Source organism: Chelonoidis abingdonii, chromosome 17 (genome assembly GCF_003597395.2).
Source record: "Chelonoidis abingdonii isolate Lonesome George chromosome 17, CheloAbing_2.0, whole genome shotgun sequence".
NCBI lineage: Eukaryota > Metazoa > Chordata > Testudines > Testudinidae > Chelonoidis > Chelonoidis abingdonii.
The window spans coordinates 20,689,740-20,710,684 of record NC_133785.1 but is presented as its reverse complement, the minus strand read 5'-3'; the positions used below and the strand labels follow the sequence as shown (position 1 = coordinate 20,710,684).

Below are 20,945 nucleotides of genomic sequence, written 5' to 3'. Positions count from 1 at the left end.
GGCACCTTACGTGGGCCAGGGCCAACTGCTCCACCTCTCCATGAAGTTCTGTTGCAGCCTTCACCACGACCAGCTCCACCATACCAGCTGTGCTGCTCCTCCAGCCACCTCTGCAAACCACTTCACTCTGCTCACTGTTCCATGGGCTGCTCCAACATGCTGCAACTGCTCTGCTCTGCTCTGCCAGCCGCTTAACGATAGGTCTTCAGACTTCCCCACTAGTTAACACAGCACTCAGTGATTTCAGCTCTCAGTAGGGGAGCCCTGGTGCTGGTGCACCATTGGCCCAACATGAATTCAGCTCAGCAGTCTCCAGACAGACTCCTAATGGAATCAAAATTAGCTCTATTCTTTAACAGTGGACAGAGAAGAATGTGTAATTGGTGCTACAGGCCCTCAAAGGGGACCCATACTATCAGATACACACACCAACCTCTCTCAACTCACTGGGTTTTGGAACCCATGACCTTTGTCTAGCAAGTGTCATTTAATTTATATTGAGACATTTCTGTTATAAAGCAGTCTCGTAGTTCCTCATTCACATAATCAGGTGGCAACACTTTATTTATCCTGCCCCAATAATGAAGAAATTGGGGATCCCAGAAACGTCAAAATAACCATCCCCAGGCTCCTTACTGGGTGTGCCTATGCAAATATTTGAGACTTCACATTCCTGACATTCTTTCCACACTTCCCATAATTCACCACCAGATGTCAGGGTACAGCTCATCCTGACTCTGCTTACACCCATTTTTTCTAAAAGTAATGGGCCAGATCGGCAGCTGGTAAAAATCAGTAGCAAACCATTGACTTCAGTGACTCTAGACAGATTTACACCAGTTGAGGATCTGGTCCTTCATGTTTTGCTCTTTGTGAGAAAATGTAACAGAGAGAAATGCTACTTCTTTCCATTTCTTGCATTAATCCTCTCCGTCTTCCGAGTTATCATTAAAAGAAAACAATGACAAATTCTAGCCGGCTGCCTAAAAAGCCCAGAATGTCCATTAGTCCTTTACGCCTCCAAACAAACTGCCTGTTACACAATCCCACATCCCTGCCTGTAGGCATTCAAATACTTAATCAGCTAAGGAGAGAGTGATAGTGAGATCCACCCAATCTTTGGAGCTCCCGGGGAAGAGATTGTTGCTACTTATGTGAAAGTAACCTCCTACTTTCTTTGTGCGTTGGTTTTTTTAAAAAAAACTAGTTTGTCTATCAGATGTCAAAAGAGTTTAGCATTAAATTGTAACCTACTATTAAAGAAAAACAACTGCACACACAGATTGTTTATTTTTAGATGGAAAAGCTCAATCATTAACAGCAACTAATCTAGTAAAGAAGGTACAGTTAGTGATGGTCACCTAGCTGATACAGTGAATTAGACCCAGCGCCGGTCAGTGGCATGGGAGACAGCCAGACAGATGGAGCCCTCCACGTCTGTCTGTCTCTCTGTCTAACCACAGCAAACTCCTTGCTCATATCTTCGGCTTAGTTTTTTTATTATCCTTCTACAGGGGAAATGTTTTATTGACAAGGTCTTGCTGAGGTTTCTGGCTAGCCCCCTAAGACACAGTGAGAACTGAACCTGCTCAGCTCGTCATCACGTCTAGCCAGTCTCTTTCATTACAAACACCATAGCACAGCCAGCTGAAAATGAAGGGCTTAGATTCCATTCCACTGTCATCTGGGCTGTACGGTATCCATTTCTTTCCAGCACTGAGGTGCCCAAATACAGTATTCACCTATAGTTGTAGTTTGCAGGTGGAATACGGCGTAGGGGGTGACTTGCATCCCAGGTTCATTTCATGATGGCTCTTTGTGTGCCATCCAAAATTTCACTGGACTTTTTAAGTGAGTTTCCCACAATGTTACACTGCAAGCTCCCTGCCCAATTGCTTTCCTAGTATCTTCAGCTTCTTAAAATGATGGGATATTTTTTCCTAGATGTACTAGCCCTGTACACTTCCCCTTGTTTAATCACATTTTATTTCCTGTCCATTTGTTTAGCTACTTGAGGTTTGTTTCTCTGACCTGATTGGAGTTTGCTCTGCTTCACCTCCCAATTAGTCTGCTTTCTTACCACCTCCTCCAGATGATCAATAAAGATGTTAAATAAAATTGGACTCAACACTGATAATTTGACTGTATGGTGGGAGACTTCTCCCTCAGTACACTGGTGGGTCTCGCCCACTTGCTTAGGCTCTAAGTCAGGGTGGGCAAACTACGGCCCAGGGGCCTCATCCGGCCTTTCAGACATTTTAATCCGGCCCTTGAGTTCCTGCTGGGGAGCGAGGTGGGGGTCTTGCTCCACGTGGCTCCCAGAAGCAGCGGCACATCCTCCCTCAGGCTCTTATGCATATAGGCAGCCAGGGGGTTCCGTACCCTGCCCCTGGCCCAAGCACCACCCCTGCAGCTCCTATTGGCCAGTAAATGGGATCAATGGGAGCTGCAGGAGCAGCATCTGCAGATGGGGCAGTGCGCAGAGCAGCCTGGCCACACCTCCGTGTAGGAGCAAGAGGGGAGACATGCCGTTGCTCCCTGGAGCTGCTTGAGGTAAGCACTGCCTGGAGCCTGCACCCCTCACTCCCTCATCCTCCCTGCACCCCTGCTCCAGCTCAGAGCCCCCTCCCACACCCTGAACACCTCATTTCTGGCCCCACCTCAGTGCCCGCACCCCAACCCCCAATTTCATGAGCATTCATGGCCCACCATACAATTTCCATAGCTAGAGGTAGCCCTCGGGCCAAAAAGTTTGCCCATCCCAGGCTAGTATCTTTGAATAACCTTCTACCCTTAATCAGAGATGGGCCCAAACCAAAATCCTCAATCCAAACATCTCCTGAGCACTTCGGAAGTTCATATCCAGCTCTGAACTTGGAAACAGGCCTCTTTTTTCTAACCTGGGCCAAACCAAAACCTCCAATGCGAATCCTCTACACCCTAGTCCTAAACATAGGAGAACCTCTTTCTTCTTTTTTTCTCAGGGTTTAATGTAGTGTCCGTGTCTGTACTATCTAAGCATTTGCCAGGTAAATTAGGTCCCTAGTGAATTTCATGGAGTCTTCTGCTCTTTTCCAGGCCCTGGTTATAGGACATTCTGCTTGGAGTAGACAGAGAATTTTTCTTTTAAATTGTTCCAGTTATTATGGGGAAGACTTTTCCAAGAAGAGGGCCATGCCCTAGGTGCCATCAGACTCCAGAACACTAATCCCCTCTGGAAGCTCCTTCCGCAGCTGAACTCCCTCAACCAATAATACTTTATCTCCAGTTTTAGTAGCTTCATAGTGGCTTTGTAAGCAGTGTTGTTCCAGGGAAGTGCAGTTGTGTTGGTGGGATATGGAAGGAGATACAGTATCTGTGGTAGCTGGATCCTGACCCACTCATGGCTTTGATTGTCAGAACAAGGGCCTTGAACCGGCAAAGAAAGGGGACTGGACACCTGAGGAGGGATGGAAGCCCAGGCTGGCAGGGTCGCCCTTAGGGAAAATGGCACCATGGGCAAATTTATATTTTAGTGCCCCTGGCCCCTGTGGGTGCGGCACCCCCACCCAGTGCTCCTGGCATGGTGCCCCCCTTTGGGGTCCCCAGGTTCCCCAGCATCCCTTCACCTCTAACTCCTGCACTATGCCCCTTTTCCCTTAACCCCAGCACCCCCCGATCCTGCACCCCTCCCCCCTATACTGTCCCCCTTCAGCCTTAAGCCCTGCTCTGTCTCCTGTGCTCCTAACCCCTACATCCCCCTCCTGCACCCACAGGGGGAAACTGACCTGGATGCATGGAGTAGTTGGCATTGCTGCTTGCTTCCCCTCCGCCCCCAACACTGCTTCTCTGTGTCCCCCTCGGAGGCTGTGAGGGGTGGGGAGCGAGGAGCCGTGTCAGGGCTCCCTGCATCCAGGTCACTTTCCCCACCTGGGCTGTGTAAGGGGAGGACAAGAGAGCAGCAGCCCAGGTGGGGAAAGTGACCTGGATGCTCAGAGTGCTCAACGTTGCGCCTCACTCCCCCCTACAGTGGGCCACACAGAGGAATTTGAGAGTGCGAGCAGTATCTGTGTGTCACCGCTCGCCCCTCTCCCCATGTTCCTCCACCAAGAGGAAGCAGGGAGACATCTGGGTGTTCTGCCATGTGACACTGTCCTGCCAGCCAGGAGCAGTTTCTGACTCTACATCCGCAGCACACACCTCTGGACTGCCACACAGTGTCCCCTTGACCATGGCACCCTGGGGCAGTCACCCAGGTTGCTCGCCCCTAAGGCCAGCCCTGAGCCCAGGGATGATATGTCTTTAGCATCCCATCCCACCGAGGAGATGGGTGGCTGCATTCTGCATGAGCTGGAGGGTCTGTTTCAGCCCCATCGCTCTCCTTAATAGGATTTTATATTCTTCATGAGCTTAACATGGAAAATATGTACCTCCCCCCCCCCCCCCCCCCTCCCCAAATCATTCCAAATCGTGACAATGAAAAATCTTTAAAGCTCTCAAATCCCTCTAAATCCCTTGACAAGATTCAGAATTTCTCTCTGTATGATGTTTTGGTTAATTTTGCTACTGACTTAAAGGTGCACAGAGGAGAAAAAAGCAAAACTGCCTGAAAAACATTTCTCTTTTAGTGCCAACTCTGCAGGACCTGAATAACAGGGAGACAAGTGGTCCACATCAAGGAATCAAGAACAGCCACACAAACTTCCTGAGCACAAGAAATTAATATTAATTATAATGTTTTTGAATGAATGTTAGTTACCAAAGTGAAAATTGTTATTTCCCAGAATTGTTCCCATTTGGCAGGACTCCTGATTGCTTAGCAGAAGAGCTTTTATCAGTGAGTTTTTCATAACCTCCACCCTTAAAATCTGGGGAACGTCTCATATGGAAAACACAGAATGCACTAAAATTGAAAGCGTTCCCAACTTTCACATTCATTGGCACCAGCATCCTCTCCTCCCCTTCAACAATTCACCCACGGGGCAGGTAGGAGTATAGTAGGATTGCTTACAGGACAGTTTTTGGCTAGCTCAGCTCATTCTGAATGCTGGATGAAATTGGATGGAGCTAAGCAGATTAGTATTGGAGAAAATGAAAAAAAATCCTATTTATTTTCAGTTGCATAAGGTGGTGAACTGCATATCCATAGATTTTTTCCCATCTGGACTGTGGTTTCAGATACCACCGTGTTACTAGTGCTTGAAAGCCATTTATTGTCATTATTTAATATTTATATTGCAGGAGCATTTAGAGGTAATCTGGGGGACATTTGCCCTGCTGCTGCCCAGGCTGCTCTTCTTCTATAGATAAATACAGCATGCTGCCCCTCCTAATAGCAGGACTTGTGTTCACACCAGATGCCTGCATTATGTTGATCTCCATTACTTAATTAGCAGGAGCAAATGAAACCAAAAATTAGTCTAATGGTAAAATTGCTTTCTATTATTCTTAGATCACATAAAAGATATGATCATAACTACAGAATTCTCTTGTAATTCTCTCCTACGCTGGGAATAAATGCGCATTTGATAACTCAGTTCACCAGTTAAAGATTTCAAAATCAAAACCTGTAAAAGATTTTAAGCCCAACCTGCAACTCTTAGACACACAATTAACCTTATTCAAGCAGATAATCCCATTGAAATCATCATATCAAATCCTGAGGTTCTTAATCAGTTTTACTAAATCCTTATTCAGACATAACTTCCAGTGACTTGTATATTCACTGAGCCAGATTTGAATCTTTGTTAAACCAATGAAAATCCAGGCTAACCTTCAATGAAGTTGCTGTTGATCTAAACCAGCATAACTGAGATGAGAACTTGACCCATTGACTACAGGGAAAACTTGCCTGAGAAAGAACTGATAAAAGCTTTTGGCTTTAACTTTTGGCCCAATGAAGGTTACACACAAATAAAATTGGCAGGATCAGCTCTTTTATTTTCCTGGAACTAGTTTAATAATTTGCAGTTGAAAAAGAATCAGAAAACAAACCTTTCCAGTTCATCTGGCCTTGAGCCAGTTATATTTTCTGTACCAAATAAAATTGTGTTTATCCAGTTGTCATGGGCAATGAACAGTTACATGAATGCTGATGCAAGATGTTTTCTTTAATCCATAGAAAATTCAAACACTGCACATCTCTACAGACAAGAAGTGCAGAGACGGCCTTGCAAATTCTGGCTCGAACAGCACAAGGAAGGCCAAAGGTATTCAGTGAGTTCCCAGTGTTTTAGAAACCAAACCTCACTACCTCTGAGCTCACTGATTCTGATGGATCCTAGCATGCAAACAGAGTCACAAAGCATCCCACTATGCTTCAGAATGCCGATTGACAAGCACTGCCACACCAAGTAGCTACTGATCAAACTGAGGCTGACCCAGTCTCCTTCTACAGCTTTCTGTTTCTACAAAGCACTAGGTTTCCACCTCTACTGAAATGTAGCCATCTCCAAAATGGAACACGGTAACTCTTTCAAAGCCTACAGCCACACAACAGAGCAGTCCAGGACAGAAGATGAAGGATACTGTACCCAATTGAAACTAGAGGGGAGTTTAAGCAGGCAGAATGTAATTAACCACTTGGGATTAGCCCAAAACACAGCGGATTGATTCAATTTGCTACTAATCACAGTGGGCCAACCCCTCGATCCTATTGAAGTCAATGCAAATGTCCCATTGACTTCAATGGAAGCAGAATGTTATTTATTTGTTGCAATTCATAATATCTAAAAAGGAGTCCATTTGCTCTTCTAGCATGACACTCTTTAAAACAACAATACTGAAAAACCAACAGCAACTCACCCAGACAAATTCCAACAGAACTTTATCCCAGTACAACCCAGTAGACAAAACTTTACCTTCCAAACCTTCCTCCCCATAAACAATCAACCTATATTAGGCTCTAACCTCTTCAACCACCTGGCCAAAAAGATGAGCCTAGCAGCACATCCTGAAGGTCAATAATCCCTGATTATTTTGCACACATTAGACTCAGTGAGGCTAATAAGAATATCATATACACATCTGCAAACTCCAGGCAGTGCACAAACAAAACAGAAATCACCAAAATTAGATCCTGGACAGTAATGAGTGAATCTTAAGTTTGCAAGTTCAGTTCAGAGAACACCTAAAATTCTTGGGGCCAGCTCCTCAACTGGCATAAATAGGCATAGCACCACAGCCCTGGAGGCTTATCTAAAAGTCACTGGGACTGGTTTGTGTAGAATCCTACAAGATTGTGGGATTACTACTGATAAAATAGCTTGATAGATACTGCAAATCAGTTTAGGCTCTTTGGATGAAAGACACTACATAAGTGATGGTCATTATTTGCTACCTGCTAAACACAGCAGGATATTCAAGGACGTGACAGGAGGCATGCCCGTCCCTGTGGTGTGAGCGGACAAAGCTGACATGCTATAAATACACAGAAGTATTTTTATATTTGTTATTGCAAAGCCAGGATGGCCGTTGGGATGCAGCAATATTGCTGAGGTTTTTTTCTAGTTATAATTAGACTCTTTACTGTCCTAATGTAATAGATACAGTCATGTGCATTTGGTTTAAAATTACATGTACTTGGGCCTAAAATCCTGCCCCAAACCTGAATAATGAATCTGACTGTGGAGTGGCAGTGGAGCCAGACTCCATTTACTAAAAGCAGCAAGGAGTCCTGTGGCACCTTATAGACTAACAGACATATTGGAGAATGAGCTTCCGTGGGTGAATACCCACTTTGTCAGATGCATGTCAATCCTTTTACTGTTACTATACTCTAATGGCTGGAGCAGCCTTCATGGTTCATGTCCTCATCCCTTCCTTGGGAAGATGCTTTTTGTCAGGGATCCTCCAGTCCTACCTATACCTTGGCATCACAAGCTTCTGCAGAGCTATTTTCTGTGGTATGTAATGGAAGGCATTCTCCTTGCAAGGGTTCTTGGCTAGCTGACTTCCTACGCCTACACCATGGTTCTATTGTGTCTGGGGTTTTCTGCACCTGAGGAGATTAGGGCAGAATTTACCGAGACCAAATGTGATGGGAATGCTTTCAAAATCTAAAAATAAATTATACCTGTCATTATAAATGATTAGAAGAAGCTTCTAAGCTTAAATCTTGACTGAGCATGGAATTTTTTAAAGGTTTCTTTGCTGGCACTAACTGACTACATTCCATGAGCAACAGCATGGGAACCATCCCAAGCCAACTGCTAAGAGCTTTTCTCAGGAGAACGGTGACATTGGGCTCTGAGTGTGAAGCTGACAGGCACATAATCATACAAGGGGACTTGCTGGAGCAGTTCCTCACTACAAATCCCCAAGAAAGTGGAATTAAATGATTGGAAGTGACAGCTAGGGAGAATCATGCCTGTCTCTGTTTAATCTTCCTGGGAGGATAATGTAACCAAGACAAGGGCAGGGGATAGCTTATACTGCTCACCACTTCGATACAGCTCTTTGGGCAGGGCATTTTTTGGGGGGGTGAAGTGGGAATCTTGCACAGTGCCAAGGACATTGCTGATGTTAAACAAATAATAATAAGCTCACTGCAGTTTAGTACCCATACCTCTCACATTGTTGTTGTTTAAGCCACATCTTCAGCCAATATGCGCAATGATCAGGAAGGCAAACTCTTGCAAAGAAAGAAAGCTGGCTGGTGCGCATTCAACTCTATCAAGGACGTCCTCCAAGGAAAAATCAACAAGGCAACATGAACCAAGCTCTTGAACTCAATAGTACTGCTGCAATGTTGTATGGCATCAAAACATGGGCGCTGATGAGGACAGAGAAGCAACAGCTGTCTGTCACAGAGAGGGTGATGGAAAGAAGAATTCGGGGGATTTCAATCCATGACCGAGTTCCCTGTGAAGTGATCAGACAGCAGAGTGGAGTGCAGGATGTCATTGTTGAAAGCAGGTACAGAAAAATGCGATGGGTCAGGCATATAGCTAGGCTCACTGACAATCAATGGACCGCAGCTGTCACCAAGTGGTACCCAAGGGAACTGAAATGACCACTCGGCCAACCTCCAAAGAGATGAGAAGATTTATTGTGAAAAGGCATGGCCACACATGGAGAAGGAAGGCCAGGATAAAAGAAGAATGGAAAATGTGTTGTGATTGGCATGATCTACATGAGGACTGAAGGACCGATAGATCAAGGTGATCAAAGTGACCTCTCATTTGCACACAGAAGCCCTGATTTTTGGTCCCCAGGTTCCAACAATGCTTGTGCAATTTCTCTCTCACTCACTTACACACACCCTCTGGATGCACATGCTGGCACTTTTGTACCAGCATGCGCAGATAGAAGATTCTAACATCTGCACATCAGTGATATAATATTCTCATGGAAACCCCACTTGCCCATGGTGAGGTCCCACTGCAAATCAAATGTAGAAATGTAAAGTCCATTGCCTCTTCAGACACTGCAGACCTCACTCCGTTTACTGAGCTAATTTGTTAGAACTCATTAGGATTTTACTCATTCATTCACTGAAAATTTGGAGAGGGTCCAAAGAAGAGCCAAGAGAATGATTAAAGGATAATAAAACCTGCCTTATAGTGCTTGACTTACAGAACTCAATCTATTTAGCTTAACAAAGAGAAGGTTAAGAAGCATCTTGATTACAGTCTATAAGTACCTGCACAGGGTATAAATCTTTAATAATGGGCTCTTCAATATAGCTGAGAAAGGTACAATATGATCCAATAGCTGGAAGTTGAAGCAAGACCAGTTCAGACTGGAAAGAGGACAATTTTTTTTAACAATTAGAGTAATTAACCCTTGGAAAAATTTACTAAGGGTCGTCATGGATTCTTCATCATTGTCAATTTTTAAATCAAGATTCGATGTTTTTCTAAAGATCTGCTCTAGAAATTATGTGGTGGAAGTTCTTTGGCCGGTGTTATAAAGGAGGTCAGCCTTGATGGTCACGGTAGTCCCTTCTGACCTCGGAATCTATTATTCTATGAATTAGAATCTTGTTTTCAGCTTTGATCTGAATGGACCACTCCATTGATTCATGGACTGAAAAGGCTGGCTGGGTCGTCTAGTTCATCTCCTAATCAATTCCAGATAATTTCCTACAGTATCTTCATTACTGTAAGATGATGGGCTAACTGACCAAGCTCTTTTGCCCAGTCTCTTATACAGGAACTCAAGGAACGTGATGAAAGCCCAATCCCTTAGCAAACTATAGTATTCCACAGTTAAACTGATTTTATTGCTAGGAAATAATGTAACCAATGGCTCGCCTAGGGTTTCCTTTGCTCAGCATCGTCCCTGACTTCTAGTTTTGCTTCCCGCAACAATTCTTTCCCTTCTTTAATTATGATGCCATTCAGATATTTGTGGACTGTTTTCAAATCACTTCATAATAATCTTTTAGGGTCTGGCAGTATACGTTTACCTCCATTAACCTGACTTTCTTTAGCTGCTACTCTGCAAGGTTAGACTCTCCCATCAGATCACTCTCCATCCTGTCCCCACGGTATCTGAACATAAAATTACTATACAACCTAGAAGATGCTGAGTAGTCCCTAGCAGCACTTTGCTAAAGTCAATGGGCGGACACCAGGAATGAGTCTGACCCATTGTGAGGAAGTGAACTGTAATCCACTCCCCTTTGCAATGTAGCACAATGCAGGGAAACAAGCCTAAAGAGTTGTTTTTGCTTTTTAGAGAACGAATATCACCAGCAATGGTCAGTTTGCCCAGCCATTCTGCCAGTATTTTCTCTTTGAAACAATTTCTGTAGAGATATCCCTCAGTAATCATGGCTTTTTCACTCTGATGCCCAAAAAGATTCCTCTGAATTAATTTTTGTAGAATGAAAAGGCTTTTTTCTACTCTCCAATCTCTACTCCTGATATATACTCTCCATTTTTCTTTTTATATTGTGCTTTTGAAGAATGTTTTCTTTCAGAGGTTAAAAAAATTGACTGCATGAGAATGTCACCTTCTTAATAGGGAAATCTGCTACCTATTTCCCTCCATTGCTATCATCACTTCAGCTCCACCCATGTTAACATTGAGAAACTGTCTCTGGTGTTGATAGAACCAAAGCCAAAATTACTGGGTGAGGTTCTTTGGCCTGTGTTATGTAGGAGGTCAGACTAGATGGTCATAATGGTCCTTTAAGGTCTTCAAATTGAGGACTCTATGAAAGCCACTCTGACTCAGTGGAAACTATTGTTACTTTCTGTCTGTCTCCCCTGGTGTTTGCCTAGCTCTTCTTTGTTAACACAACCCTTTGTTGTAACCAAAAAGCAGTAAAAGCACATGCACAGAGGATAGCAGTAGTTCTTTTCTGCATCTGGAGGAGCAGAGGCAGTTTTGCATGCTTGGGGTACAGACAGGTGTGTGTTCTCTTCCTGGGATCAATGTAACTAACAAATTCTATTTGCTTCTCTTGTGAATACACAAATTAAGATAGACTCTTTGCTTTGTACTTCTATTTTTATTTTGACTCAGACCAAAGGCCACATATGTGTGTGACCTGAACTCAGTCTCCCTTGATAAACTGCTTTTTATGCCATTCCCGTAATGAATTTAAGACATCAGCTGTTAATACTGCTGTGACCTGTTTCCTTCCTGGGGTTAAAAAAAGAATTCAGAGAACCCAGATAATACTTGCAGCTTTATCCAATTTAAGAAGAGGATTTCAGGGCCCAATTATGTCATGTATTGGCTGATTCTGAGCCGGGACTGTAAACTGTGTCAGAACCTTTTAGGTCAGAAGGAATAAAATAATACATATCAGAATATACAAAAGCTCTTATTTACTTTACATGTAATTTTCTGCATTCTCTATGCTACCATTGCAAATACCTACTTTTGTATAGGAATTTGCCACCAAACAATGCAGCTTCTTCTATCTGATCCTAATGTAAAGGCATATTAACAATACTTTGTAGTTCTATAGCTCCTTTCTTCTGAGGATCTAAAAGCACTTTACAAGGTTTAATAATAAATCCATTTTAATGGATGGAAAACTAAGACTCAGGAAGGGAACTTTCCAAAGAAATCTGTGGTAGAGACAGAAATAGAACCTAGGAATCTTGACTGCCAGCCTCTTGATGTAAACACAAACCCATTCCCATCCCACAGCAGAGAATAGAGCACAGGAGTCCTGATTCTCAGTCTCCTCCTCTAACCAGTAAACAATTTCTGCCTAATGGTGTTATGCTTCTGATAGTGCAGTCTGTTACCAAGGGAGCTGCAGTTCAGCACTCTGGACCAGATTCATCTCTCAGTTATGACAATGCAAACCCTGAGTGAATCCACTGAAGTGAATGGCGCTATTCTAGATTTGCAGAGGTGCAACTGAAGGCAGAATTTGTTCCTCTGAATTTAGTGCAAGATCAATCGGGAGTAGAAGATGGTCTCAGAGAGGAAAAAACCACAAATCATATCTTGACAAAAATAGCTTCGATAATTAGCAGAAGGGACAAGGGAAATCACAAGGAAGGCACAAAAGGGAAATTCCACCATTTCCTATTTTCGTCAGTGGATAAGGAACCATGGGGCCTGCTTCTGATCACTATTATTTGTATCACAGTAGTTCCAACCAAGAGCAGTGCTTCAGGGTGCTATGCAAACACATAGCAAGAGATAGTTCCTGCCCCCAAAGATCTTATGCTCTAATAGAGAAAGGGCATGAGAAAGGGAGTTTATTGTCCTAACTTTACAGAGGGAGAACTGAGGCTCAGAGGGACTAAATGATTTACTCACACAGGACAGCTGTTGCAGAATGAGAAACTGAACCTCCACCTCCTAAATGCTAGGCTATAGACTTACCTACAAGACCATCCTTCCTCTCACATGGGTGTCATTTGAGAGTAATCCCTTGATGTCAGTGGAATGACACATGTAATACTCGTGTAAGTGAGAGAAGAATCAGGCCCACGTGCTTCAGAAATGGAAAGTGGAAATGACAGTTTGGTGATCTTCTGCATCTCCCTGGCCCTCACAGGATTGTGTCCTTTAGTATATTTGCTAGGGCTTTACTAGCAAACCATCTCTAGTTTGATATGGATCTTTCACATGATGTGTGATGGTAAAATATCTTCCTCCTAATGGGAGGTAGAGGGAGAGTCTGGATAAGTCGATGATATTTCAAGCAATTAGAAGAGGTACTGGAATTATTCCGGTTATATCAACATCATCTCCACTCTGAGATTGCTCAGGGACATGCTATTGGTTTTTGTGGATCCCAAACATTTATTATTCAGAGTTAGTTTAACTGCTTATGAATTTGTACCCAAACTCTCAGAGCAGCTGGCCACATCTTTAAAAAAATGTTCTGAGCCATCAGGATGAACACTTACAATTGGTCAACTGGATTAAGCCTTATAAGGAGGTGTCATCACTGAGGTATAAGGAGGTATCATCACTGAACTATATTTGATGCAGATTTGCAGTGAAGCATTCTTTGACCCTCCTGAATATCTGAAAAAGCCTGTGTATTGATGAGTGGCAATGTTTGGCACCACCAATGTTTGGCACCACCTGTTGTTCCTTAATGCAAAGAGGCATGCAAAAGCCTGAGCTGTATTTGTATGTTCAGACTGCAGTGGCCATTTCTTGGTTTTGTGGGAATAAGGCTCATCAGGAAATGACTCCAGACATTTTCAGAGCTTGGACCACGCTGAAGTCCATTTTGGATGAATTGAGTGAACCGCGGCCACTGGGAGCTGCAGGCGGCCGTGTCTGCGGACGATTAATGTAAACAAACCATCTCGCGGCCCACCAGCTGATTACTGTCCCCTCTCAGTCTTCTCTTCTCCAGACTAAACAAACCCAATTTTTTCCATCTTCCCTCATAGGTCATGTTTTCTAGATCTTTAATTATTTTTGTTGCTCTTCTCTGGACTTTCTCCAATATGTCCACTTCTTTCCTGAAATGTAGTGCCCAGAACTGGACACAATACTTCAGTTGAGGCCTAATCAGTATGGAGTAGAGCAGAATTACTTCTCATGTCTTGTTTACAACATTTCTGCTAATACATCCCAGAATGAGGTTTGCTTTTTTTGCAACAGTGTTACACTTGTGATACAGCAGGGCCAGAGAGTGGTGGGAGAGGGGAAATATATAAGCCCTTGGCTAATTAAGGTATGGTGCCCTGTAGAGGAGGGTGGGTTGCTACAGGTTAATTGGAGCGCCTGTGTCAATTAAGGCCCTGTCAGGAACCTAATAAAACCCCCTGCTTCAGGCAGTCAGGGCATGTGAGGAAGGAGAGAGGACTAGAGTTTTGAGAGGTGTTGCTGGAACTTGAAAGACCAGAGAACCGAAGGGAGACCGTGCCCCAGCAGGACAGGGAGACTCCCTCCCCAGTGTCAAGGCCCGAGAGTAGCCCTACCCAAGGGGGAAGAGGGTAAGAAACCCACAGAGTGGAGAGGGGCTGGGACTCAGGGTGAGGAGCAAACCCAGACCCCTCCCCTGCTTCCCTCCTCTACCACCTTCCTGGGCCACTAGCAGGGCCCTCGGTGTCCCAAGAGCAGGGGCAAGGGGTGGCATCTTAGCCCCCCACCAGGAAAAGCATGGGATCCACCATCTGCCATTTTGTCACACCCCGTTTAGTCATATTTTGCTTGTGATCCATTATGACACCCAGATCTGTTTCTGCAGTGCTCCTTCCTGGGCAGTCATTTCCCATTTTGTATGTGTGCAACTGATTTTTCCTTCCTAAGTGGAGTACTTTGCATTTGTCCTTATTGAATGTCATGGGTTGATGTAGTATGGCAATTCCTATTTCCTAAGATCAAGAATAAAGATTGTTTGAGTCTCTTTATCATCATCATCATCATTGTTTTGATGTTAAAAATACATCATGCTATGAGGGGAGAAGATGACTAAAAAAGACCAGAAATTCACAAATCCTCCTATCTCAGCCATGCCTAAGCATGAGGCCTGTGACCTAAGTTCCCTCTAAGCTGCACAGCTGTGCAGCTGCCTATTAATCCCTGCACAGGGGCTTAAGGCTGCAATGGGGACAGAGGCATCTGCCATAGCACGGACCTGCCACGGCAGGGAGAGGCACCATGTGCTGCTATGGGGAAAGAGAGCTGGGGTGGAACCTGCACCCCAAACCCCTCATCCCCATCCCAGAGTTGCACCTTCATCTGAAGCCCTCACCCCCGCGCACCCCAATCTTCTGCTCCAGCCCTGAGTCCTCCTCCCACACTCCAAACCCCTCGGCTTCACCCACATCACATTAATTTTGTTATGTGCACCAATATGGAGCTCAAACGTCACACATCACCTCCATATTGGTGCACATAACAGAACTCATTCCTCATATGTGTGGGAAAAATTAGAGGGACCCTGCGTAACTCAGCATTTCAGTTCAAAATGTACCACCAGACATTATCCCACTGTTTGTTGCTACCAATGGAAGTTGGAAATTGACATCAGAAATGCTGAAACAGGAACTGAAGTTAAAGAAATCTTTGCAAATGCAGAAGGTATTGCAAGATGCAACTGTGATCCTCCTGTGAAAAGTGTTCACCCCAATAGTTCTCTTGATGTGAACTGGCAGCCCATATATCCAGTACAGCTTCCATTGTTGACATTCTGAGACCCTGCCTGGTGCAATTTACAATTCTTTTGGCACCATATTTGCTTCCTTTTTTCTGTCTATAAAAGGAATCCCAGAGCAGAGATGTATTAGAGGTAAAACTCTGAGCACAGAAGGGTGGGAGTTAAAAATGACGTGCCAGATGGGACTTATATGCAAACAGGTTTGCATAAATGAAGTTCACTTCTGAAAGTAAAAATTGCATGGCATATTATGAGATGAGTTCCTGTTTACATCTCCAGGTAACAAAATAGACGGACAAAGCAAAAACAAGCACAGACTGACCAGGTCCTAACTACATCCATTCCAGCTAAAGCTGGCAAATCATAAAAAAGAGTATTTTCGATTACCATATTTTAGCATTATTGTAACTTACCTGAGCTAGTCAGTTCCATGTTTAATCTTTCTCAAACGAAAAAGAGACATGTTGTTTGGACACAAATGGACACATACTGGGGTCGTGGCATTAGCCTTCTGCGTCTGAGGACCTTAGTTCAAATCCCATCATAGTTCACGTGGGAAGTGAGTTTCTTAGGGGGACACAGCTTGGCCTAGAAGACAGAGTACTGAAGTAGAACCCAGGAAACCTGCCCCATATTCCTGGCTCCCCCACTGACCTGCTGTGTGACTGTGAGCAAGTCATTTTGCTTTCTGTGATTTGGTTTCCCCTCTGGTAAAATAGGGGTAATGGTACTTACCTCCTTTGTAGAGCACTTGGAGATCTATGAATTGAAAACACTAGATTAGAGCCAGATGTGGGTATTCTTAGGCCTGGTCTACACTGGGGGTGGAGGGGAGGTGTCAATGTAAGATACGCAACTTCAGCTACAGGAATACCATAGCGGAAGTCAAAGTATCTTATTCCGACTTACCTCCCGTTCTCACCGCATGGGATCGACGTCTGTGGCTCCCCCCGTCGATTCTGCTACCGCCGCTCGCTCCGGTGGAGTCGACGGGAGCACATTCGGGGATCGTCTAGATGAGACACGATATATCGATCCCCGAAAAATCGATCGCTACCCGCCAATACGGCGGGTAGTCTGTACGTACCTTTAGTCTCAACCTAGTCCCCAGTGGACAGTCTTTCACACTACAAAATCACTTACTGGTTTCCCTCCTTGTGGCAGCTGCCAGTGCAGAAACTTGCTGACTTAGGCACCAAATACAAAAAGGTAACATAGTGGGCATCTCAAGGGCATCTCCTTATGAAATGTGGGCAATGTTTCTTACCCCCTGGGGGGCAAATGTGAATCAGTGGTTGGGACACTACCTTGGAGGGACTACTGCACCAATGTACTTGACAGCAGGGCTGGCTGGGGGGCAAGATCCCCTCTCGCCTCAACCTCCAAAAAGGGGACAGATCCTAGCAGGTGAGTGAAGGCACTCGGAGAACCTCCTAGTGTGATAATTAGCTCCCCTTGCAGTGGGAGCCCATAAGAATTGGCAAAGGATCAATGAGCTCTGAGTGACTGCACTGGCCTTTCCCTGATGGGAACCTTGAACGTAATTTGAGCACTAAACTTGCACCCTGGTTTAAAACCATACCGTGTGTCCCTAGCCTTCTTCCGTGTGGTGAGCACACCTGTTTAGTGAGAACTGCAGCCTCTGTGCTGGAAAGGCCTAGGACTGGCATATCAGGGTGCGGTGCAGGTCAGGACTGAAGTGCATTGGTAGAGTTGTGTGAGTTCCAGGGTTAGACTAGCAGGTGGCTCTGTGAGACTAGGTTGAGCTGCATTGGCAGAGCTATGGAAGAAGGCACCACAGAGCTAGATGATGCAGGAGTATTACAAGTCAGGGTTGAGGTACATTGGCCCTTGTGGGGATTATAGCCACCCCAAAATTTGCCTTAGCCCTCCCATAGTCGTCCCATAGCAGCTGCCGCAATCTGGCCACCCAGCTCCAATGCAGAGCAGAGAGAGCTGTGGCTGCTGGCCAGGTGCCTAGCTCTGAAGGCAGCGCTGCCACCAGCAGCAGCACAGGAGTAAACCCAGGCGGAGGGGGAGCAACCCCTGCCCGTGTCCCCACCCACTGGGGTGCACCACCCAGGGCAGGTGGAGGGTCCAAGGCTCCCCACAGCAGCCCAGACTGACCTGCTTCATCCTGGGCTCCTGGTCCCCACCCCCCTGCTGTTGCTGTTCCCTGATGGCTCTGCTGGCCCCAGAGCTGGGTCCCTACACCAGGGCATTTGTTACCAGCTGCAAACAGTCAAAGGGTGGTGGGGAGCTGAGGAGCAGCTGCAGCCCCGGGGCCTTGGGCAGCAGCAGCAGAAGGAGATGAGGGAGCACTGTGGCTGCCTGCACCATAGCATCAGCTAGTTCAGCAGCCACCCTGCACTGCCTGGCTCCAGCTTCTGGCCTCCAACCTGACAAAGGGGCAGGGCCTTGTGGTGAGGGGCGGCACAACCCCCTCAATTTTTTGTCTAACCTGCCTCAGCCTTCCCACTTCACTGGGAGAGGCTGGCGCTGCCCCGATTTGTTCTGTGGATGAAATGAAGTTGGCACTGGGCCTGGCCACATTCAGCCTCACTCTAAATTTCAGGTATTTCCAGGGAGGAAGGGCATTCCTGTGGTAAAAGGACTAGCCTGGAACTGTGGATTCAATTCCCAGCTTTGTCACAGATTTCCTGGGCAAATCACTGAATCTCTGTGTGCCTCAGTTCCCCACCAATTAAACAGGGATATTAACACTCCCCTGTCTCACAGGAGTCTTGCCAGGATAGACCCATTAAGTCTGTAAGGTCGTCAGACACTACAGCAGTAGGGGCCATATATAGTAAGTATCTAAGTAGATCAGAAATGGGAAGTACCATGTCACGAGCACTCAGGTTTACAAGCTGCACACAAAGAATGAAGCAAAGAAACGAAGGGCAGAAAAAGCAGGGGCCTAAAAAGTGAATGATCAAAATAGCACAAGAATTACATTAAAACCCAAACCTAGTGATGAAATGACAGAACTACCACAGCATGCAGAAGCCTATCCTCTGTATTATTCTGTCTTTTGTGCATGGTCTGACCTACTTGGTATATTTTCCCCACACTAAGGCCCTACCACTAAGTATCTTAGAACCCTCAAATTGCATTCCAGATTTATAATGGCAAAGCAGCTGTTAGCTTTGAGTCCTGCCATTGTATCCCTCCCATCTGTTCATCTATATAGCATTACTGCCAATGAGAGCAGGAAGGCTGAAACTGTATCACGTGGGAGGATGGCAACTTGCTGCAGGACTCACAGCCAGATGAAATCATTTGCCTTTCCAAGGGCCTTGGAATCTTCCCTGTTCTTGAAGAACAGTGGGCGAGATCCCAACCAGAAGAAGGGAGAAGGGATAAAGGCAAAAAGGATCAAGTTCAGTGGTGTGACTGTGGCATCTGAGTTAAATAACACAGACATCCCCAGTTTTGTCGGGAAGTGGACATTTGACTCCAGTTGGGGCTCAGGATCACTCCAGACCTCCTTAGAGAGGCAAAAGCTGAAACTGTAGCTTTCCCAGAACACTCCCTCCGCCTCCAACCTTGATGTGCTATTAAGTATCAGCCATATCAGTCAACCTTGGCAGTTTTAAATCTATAAGGTGAAATCAACTCAGCTGAAACACAAACTTACCTGAGCAGAAGCAGAGGCTTCTCCTGAATACGTTAATTTGTTAATGTTTGTATAGTGCTTTGAAGATGAAAAGGGCTACATTAGAGTTAAGTAGTAGCTCTGGGCACAACCTTGAAGTCTTTACTCAGTACTTACACTGGCAAAACTCCAAATGGAAGTTAATGGCTTGTTTGTCTAAGTAAGGATTGAGTAAGTATGGGGTGGGGAGCTTCAGGGTTTGGCTCCAAATGAACACCATTACCTTGCACTTAAAGAGCATCAAAAGGTATATGTCTCCTTTCACCAAGGATCTGAAATCACTTTACAAAGATGAGGAAGCAGAGATGGAGAAACTACAGACCTTACAGGGGCACCGTTGCAGCTGTGCTGGTGTAAGGTCTCCTGTGTAGTTGCTCTATGCCAGCAGGAGAGAGCTTTCCCTGGTGTAATTAAACTAATAAGCAGGGGTAGCTATGTCAGCTGGAGAGCATCTCCTACCGACACAGGGCTGTCCACACCAGCACTTTCGTCAGTAAAACTTTTGTTTGGCAGGGCGGTGTTTTTTTCATACCCCAAACTGACAAAAGTTTTACCAACATAAGTGCTAGTGTAGATACAGCCTATCTTGCTCAGGTTCACATAGTCTGTAGCTCAGCTGCAAATAGAATCCAGGTCTCCTGACTCCTAGTCCCTTGAGCCAACCGCTTGATTCCCAGGGCCCCCTTCTCATTTGGAAACCACCGGCAAGGATTAAAAATAAAGAAATTTGTAGTTAGCAAAGTTGGCAGAATAACACATAAATCTGGGTCAGGACCAGATTGTGGGAAGAACCCCTAGGATTCCCACTTCTTGGGACAATGGACATCAGATAAGGAGGCAAATGCATTAGGTGTCTGAGTGGGTGTAACTGGTGTTCTGTCTCCTGCTAGTTCATTCAAGATACAAGTGGTAGAGGCTGCAGATGGGGAAATGACAAGCAGTAGACAGTTGCTGAGGGAGTTAGAAGGAGCAAAGGAAATTCCAATTCTCTACCCTAATGAAACTGTAGAGGCATGACATTGCCCCATCAAACCATTCAGCTTTAGTAAAGGTGCAGCCAGATCCAAGCTCACATAGGCCTCTTGTCAACAGACTGTGTTCCTAAGAAATAGATGCTTGGCATTCTCAGGATCCATTCCCTTACCACCATCACCCATTACACCAACTGGCCTGCTCCTCCTCTACCCTGCAGCTTCTGCCTCTGGGGGTAGATATGACCAAAGAACCTGAAAACTCTTCCAGGGGTGGGGAGATGAGGGCTGGCAGCAAAAAACTCTTCAGGCTTCATGACTAATCCATCTGATATACATCTGAAGCCCAGGTCCCAGTTCCATCACCCATGCCATAGACACACACACACAATGACTCTGAACTCAGCTTCCCATCCCATGCTCAGTATTTTGATGCTCTATGACATGCATTTCCAGCAGTTCCTGGAGTTGCTATCTGCTTGTCTTGGACCGTATGAAAACTCCTAGTGCTAGTGTAACACATTCTCACAAATTCTTTTTCTGGCAGAACATGGACAATGGAAGGCAGAAATGCTCCAATCAGTCCATACTGTTATGCCAGCCCAGAGAACCTAAACCTCTTAAAAGCACACAATGCACGCATCAAAAGCAGCTGCTCTCTCAACTCCCAGGGTCCATCTGATGTGTGGGCAGCTGCACGATCAGCAGGTGGGGCAGAGGGGACCATGACACATGATGCTATTTCTGGATCCTGCTTTATAATTTTGTATTTAACCTCTAGACCTTTGTTTTC

At 45.2% G+C, this 20,945-nt stretch overlaps 1 protein-coding gene and 2 long non-coding RNA genes across 5 annotated transcripts in view; 1 reads left to right on the top strand and 2 right to left on the bottom strand.

Moving 5' to 3' along the window:
- The window catches only part of CHCHD4 (coiled-coil-helix-coiled-coil-helix domain containing 4), a 352,177-nt gene that overhangs the window by 207,978 nt on the left and 123,254 nt on the right, over window positions 1-20,945 (top strand). The gene's annotated exons all lie outside the window — the stretch shown is intronic.
- Window positions 1-20,945, bottom strand: part of LOC116827082 (uncharacterized) — a 123,937-nt gene that overhangs the window by 57,912 nt on the left and 45,080 nt on the right. Inside the window, exon 3 of one of the 3 annotated variants that reach the window (XR_012657146.1) lies at window positions 16,439-16,535. The exons of 1 other annotated variant lie outside the window; for it this stretch is intronic. This is a non-coding gene — a long non-coding RNA (uncharacterized LOC116827082). Of the gene's footprint in view, window positions 1-16,438; window positions 16,536-17,119; window positions 17,304-20,945 lie in introns of those variants that run through there. One more of the 3 variants, XR_012657145.1, reaches the window with a different exon arrangement.
- On the bottom strand, window positions 11,432-16,330 carry LOC116827085 (uncharacterized). Its single transcript, XR_004374212.2, has 4 exons — window positions 15,937-16,330; window positions 15,492-15,619; window positions 12,781-13,055; window positions 11,432-11,707 (listed from the first exon to the last, which is right to left on the bottom strand). It is a non-coding gene; the product is annotated as an uncharacterized LOC116827085 (long non-coding RNA).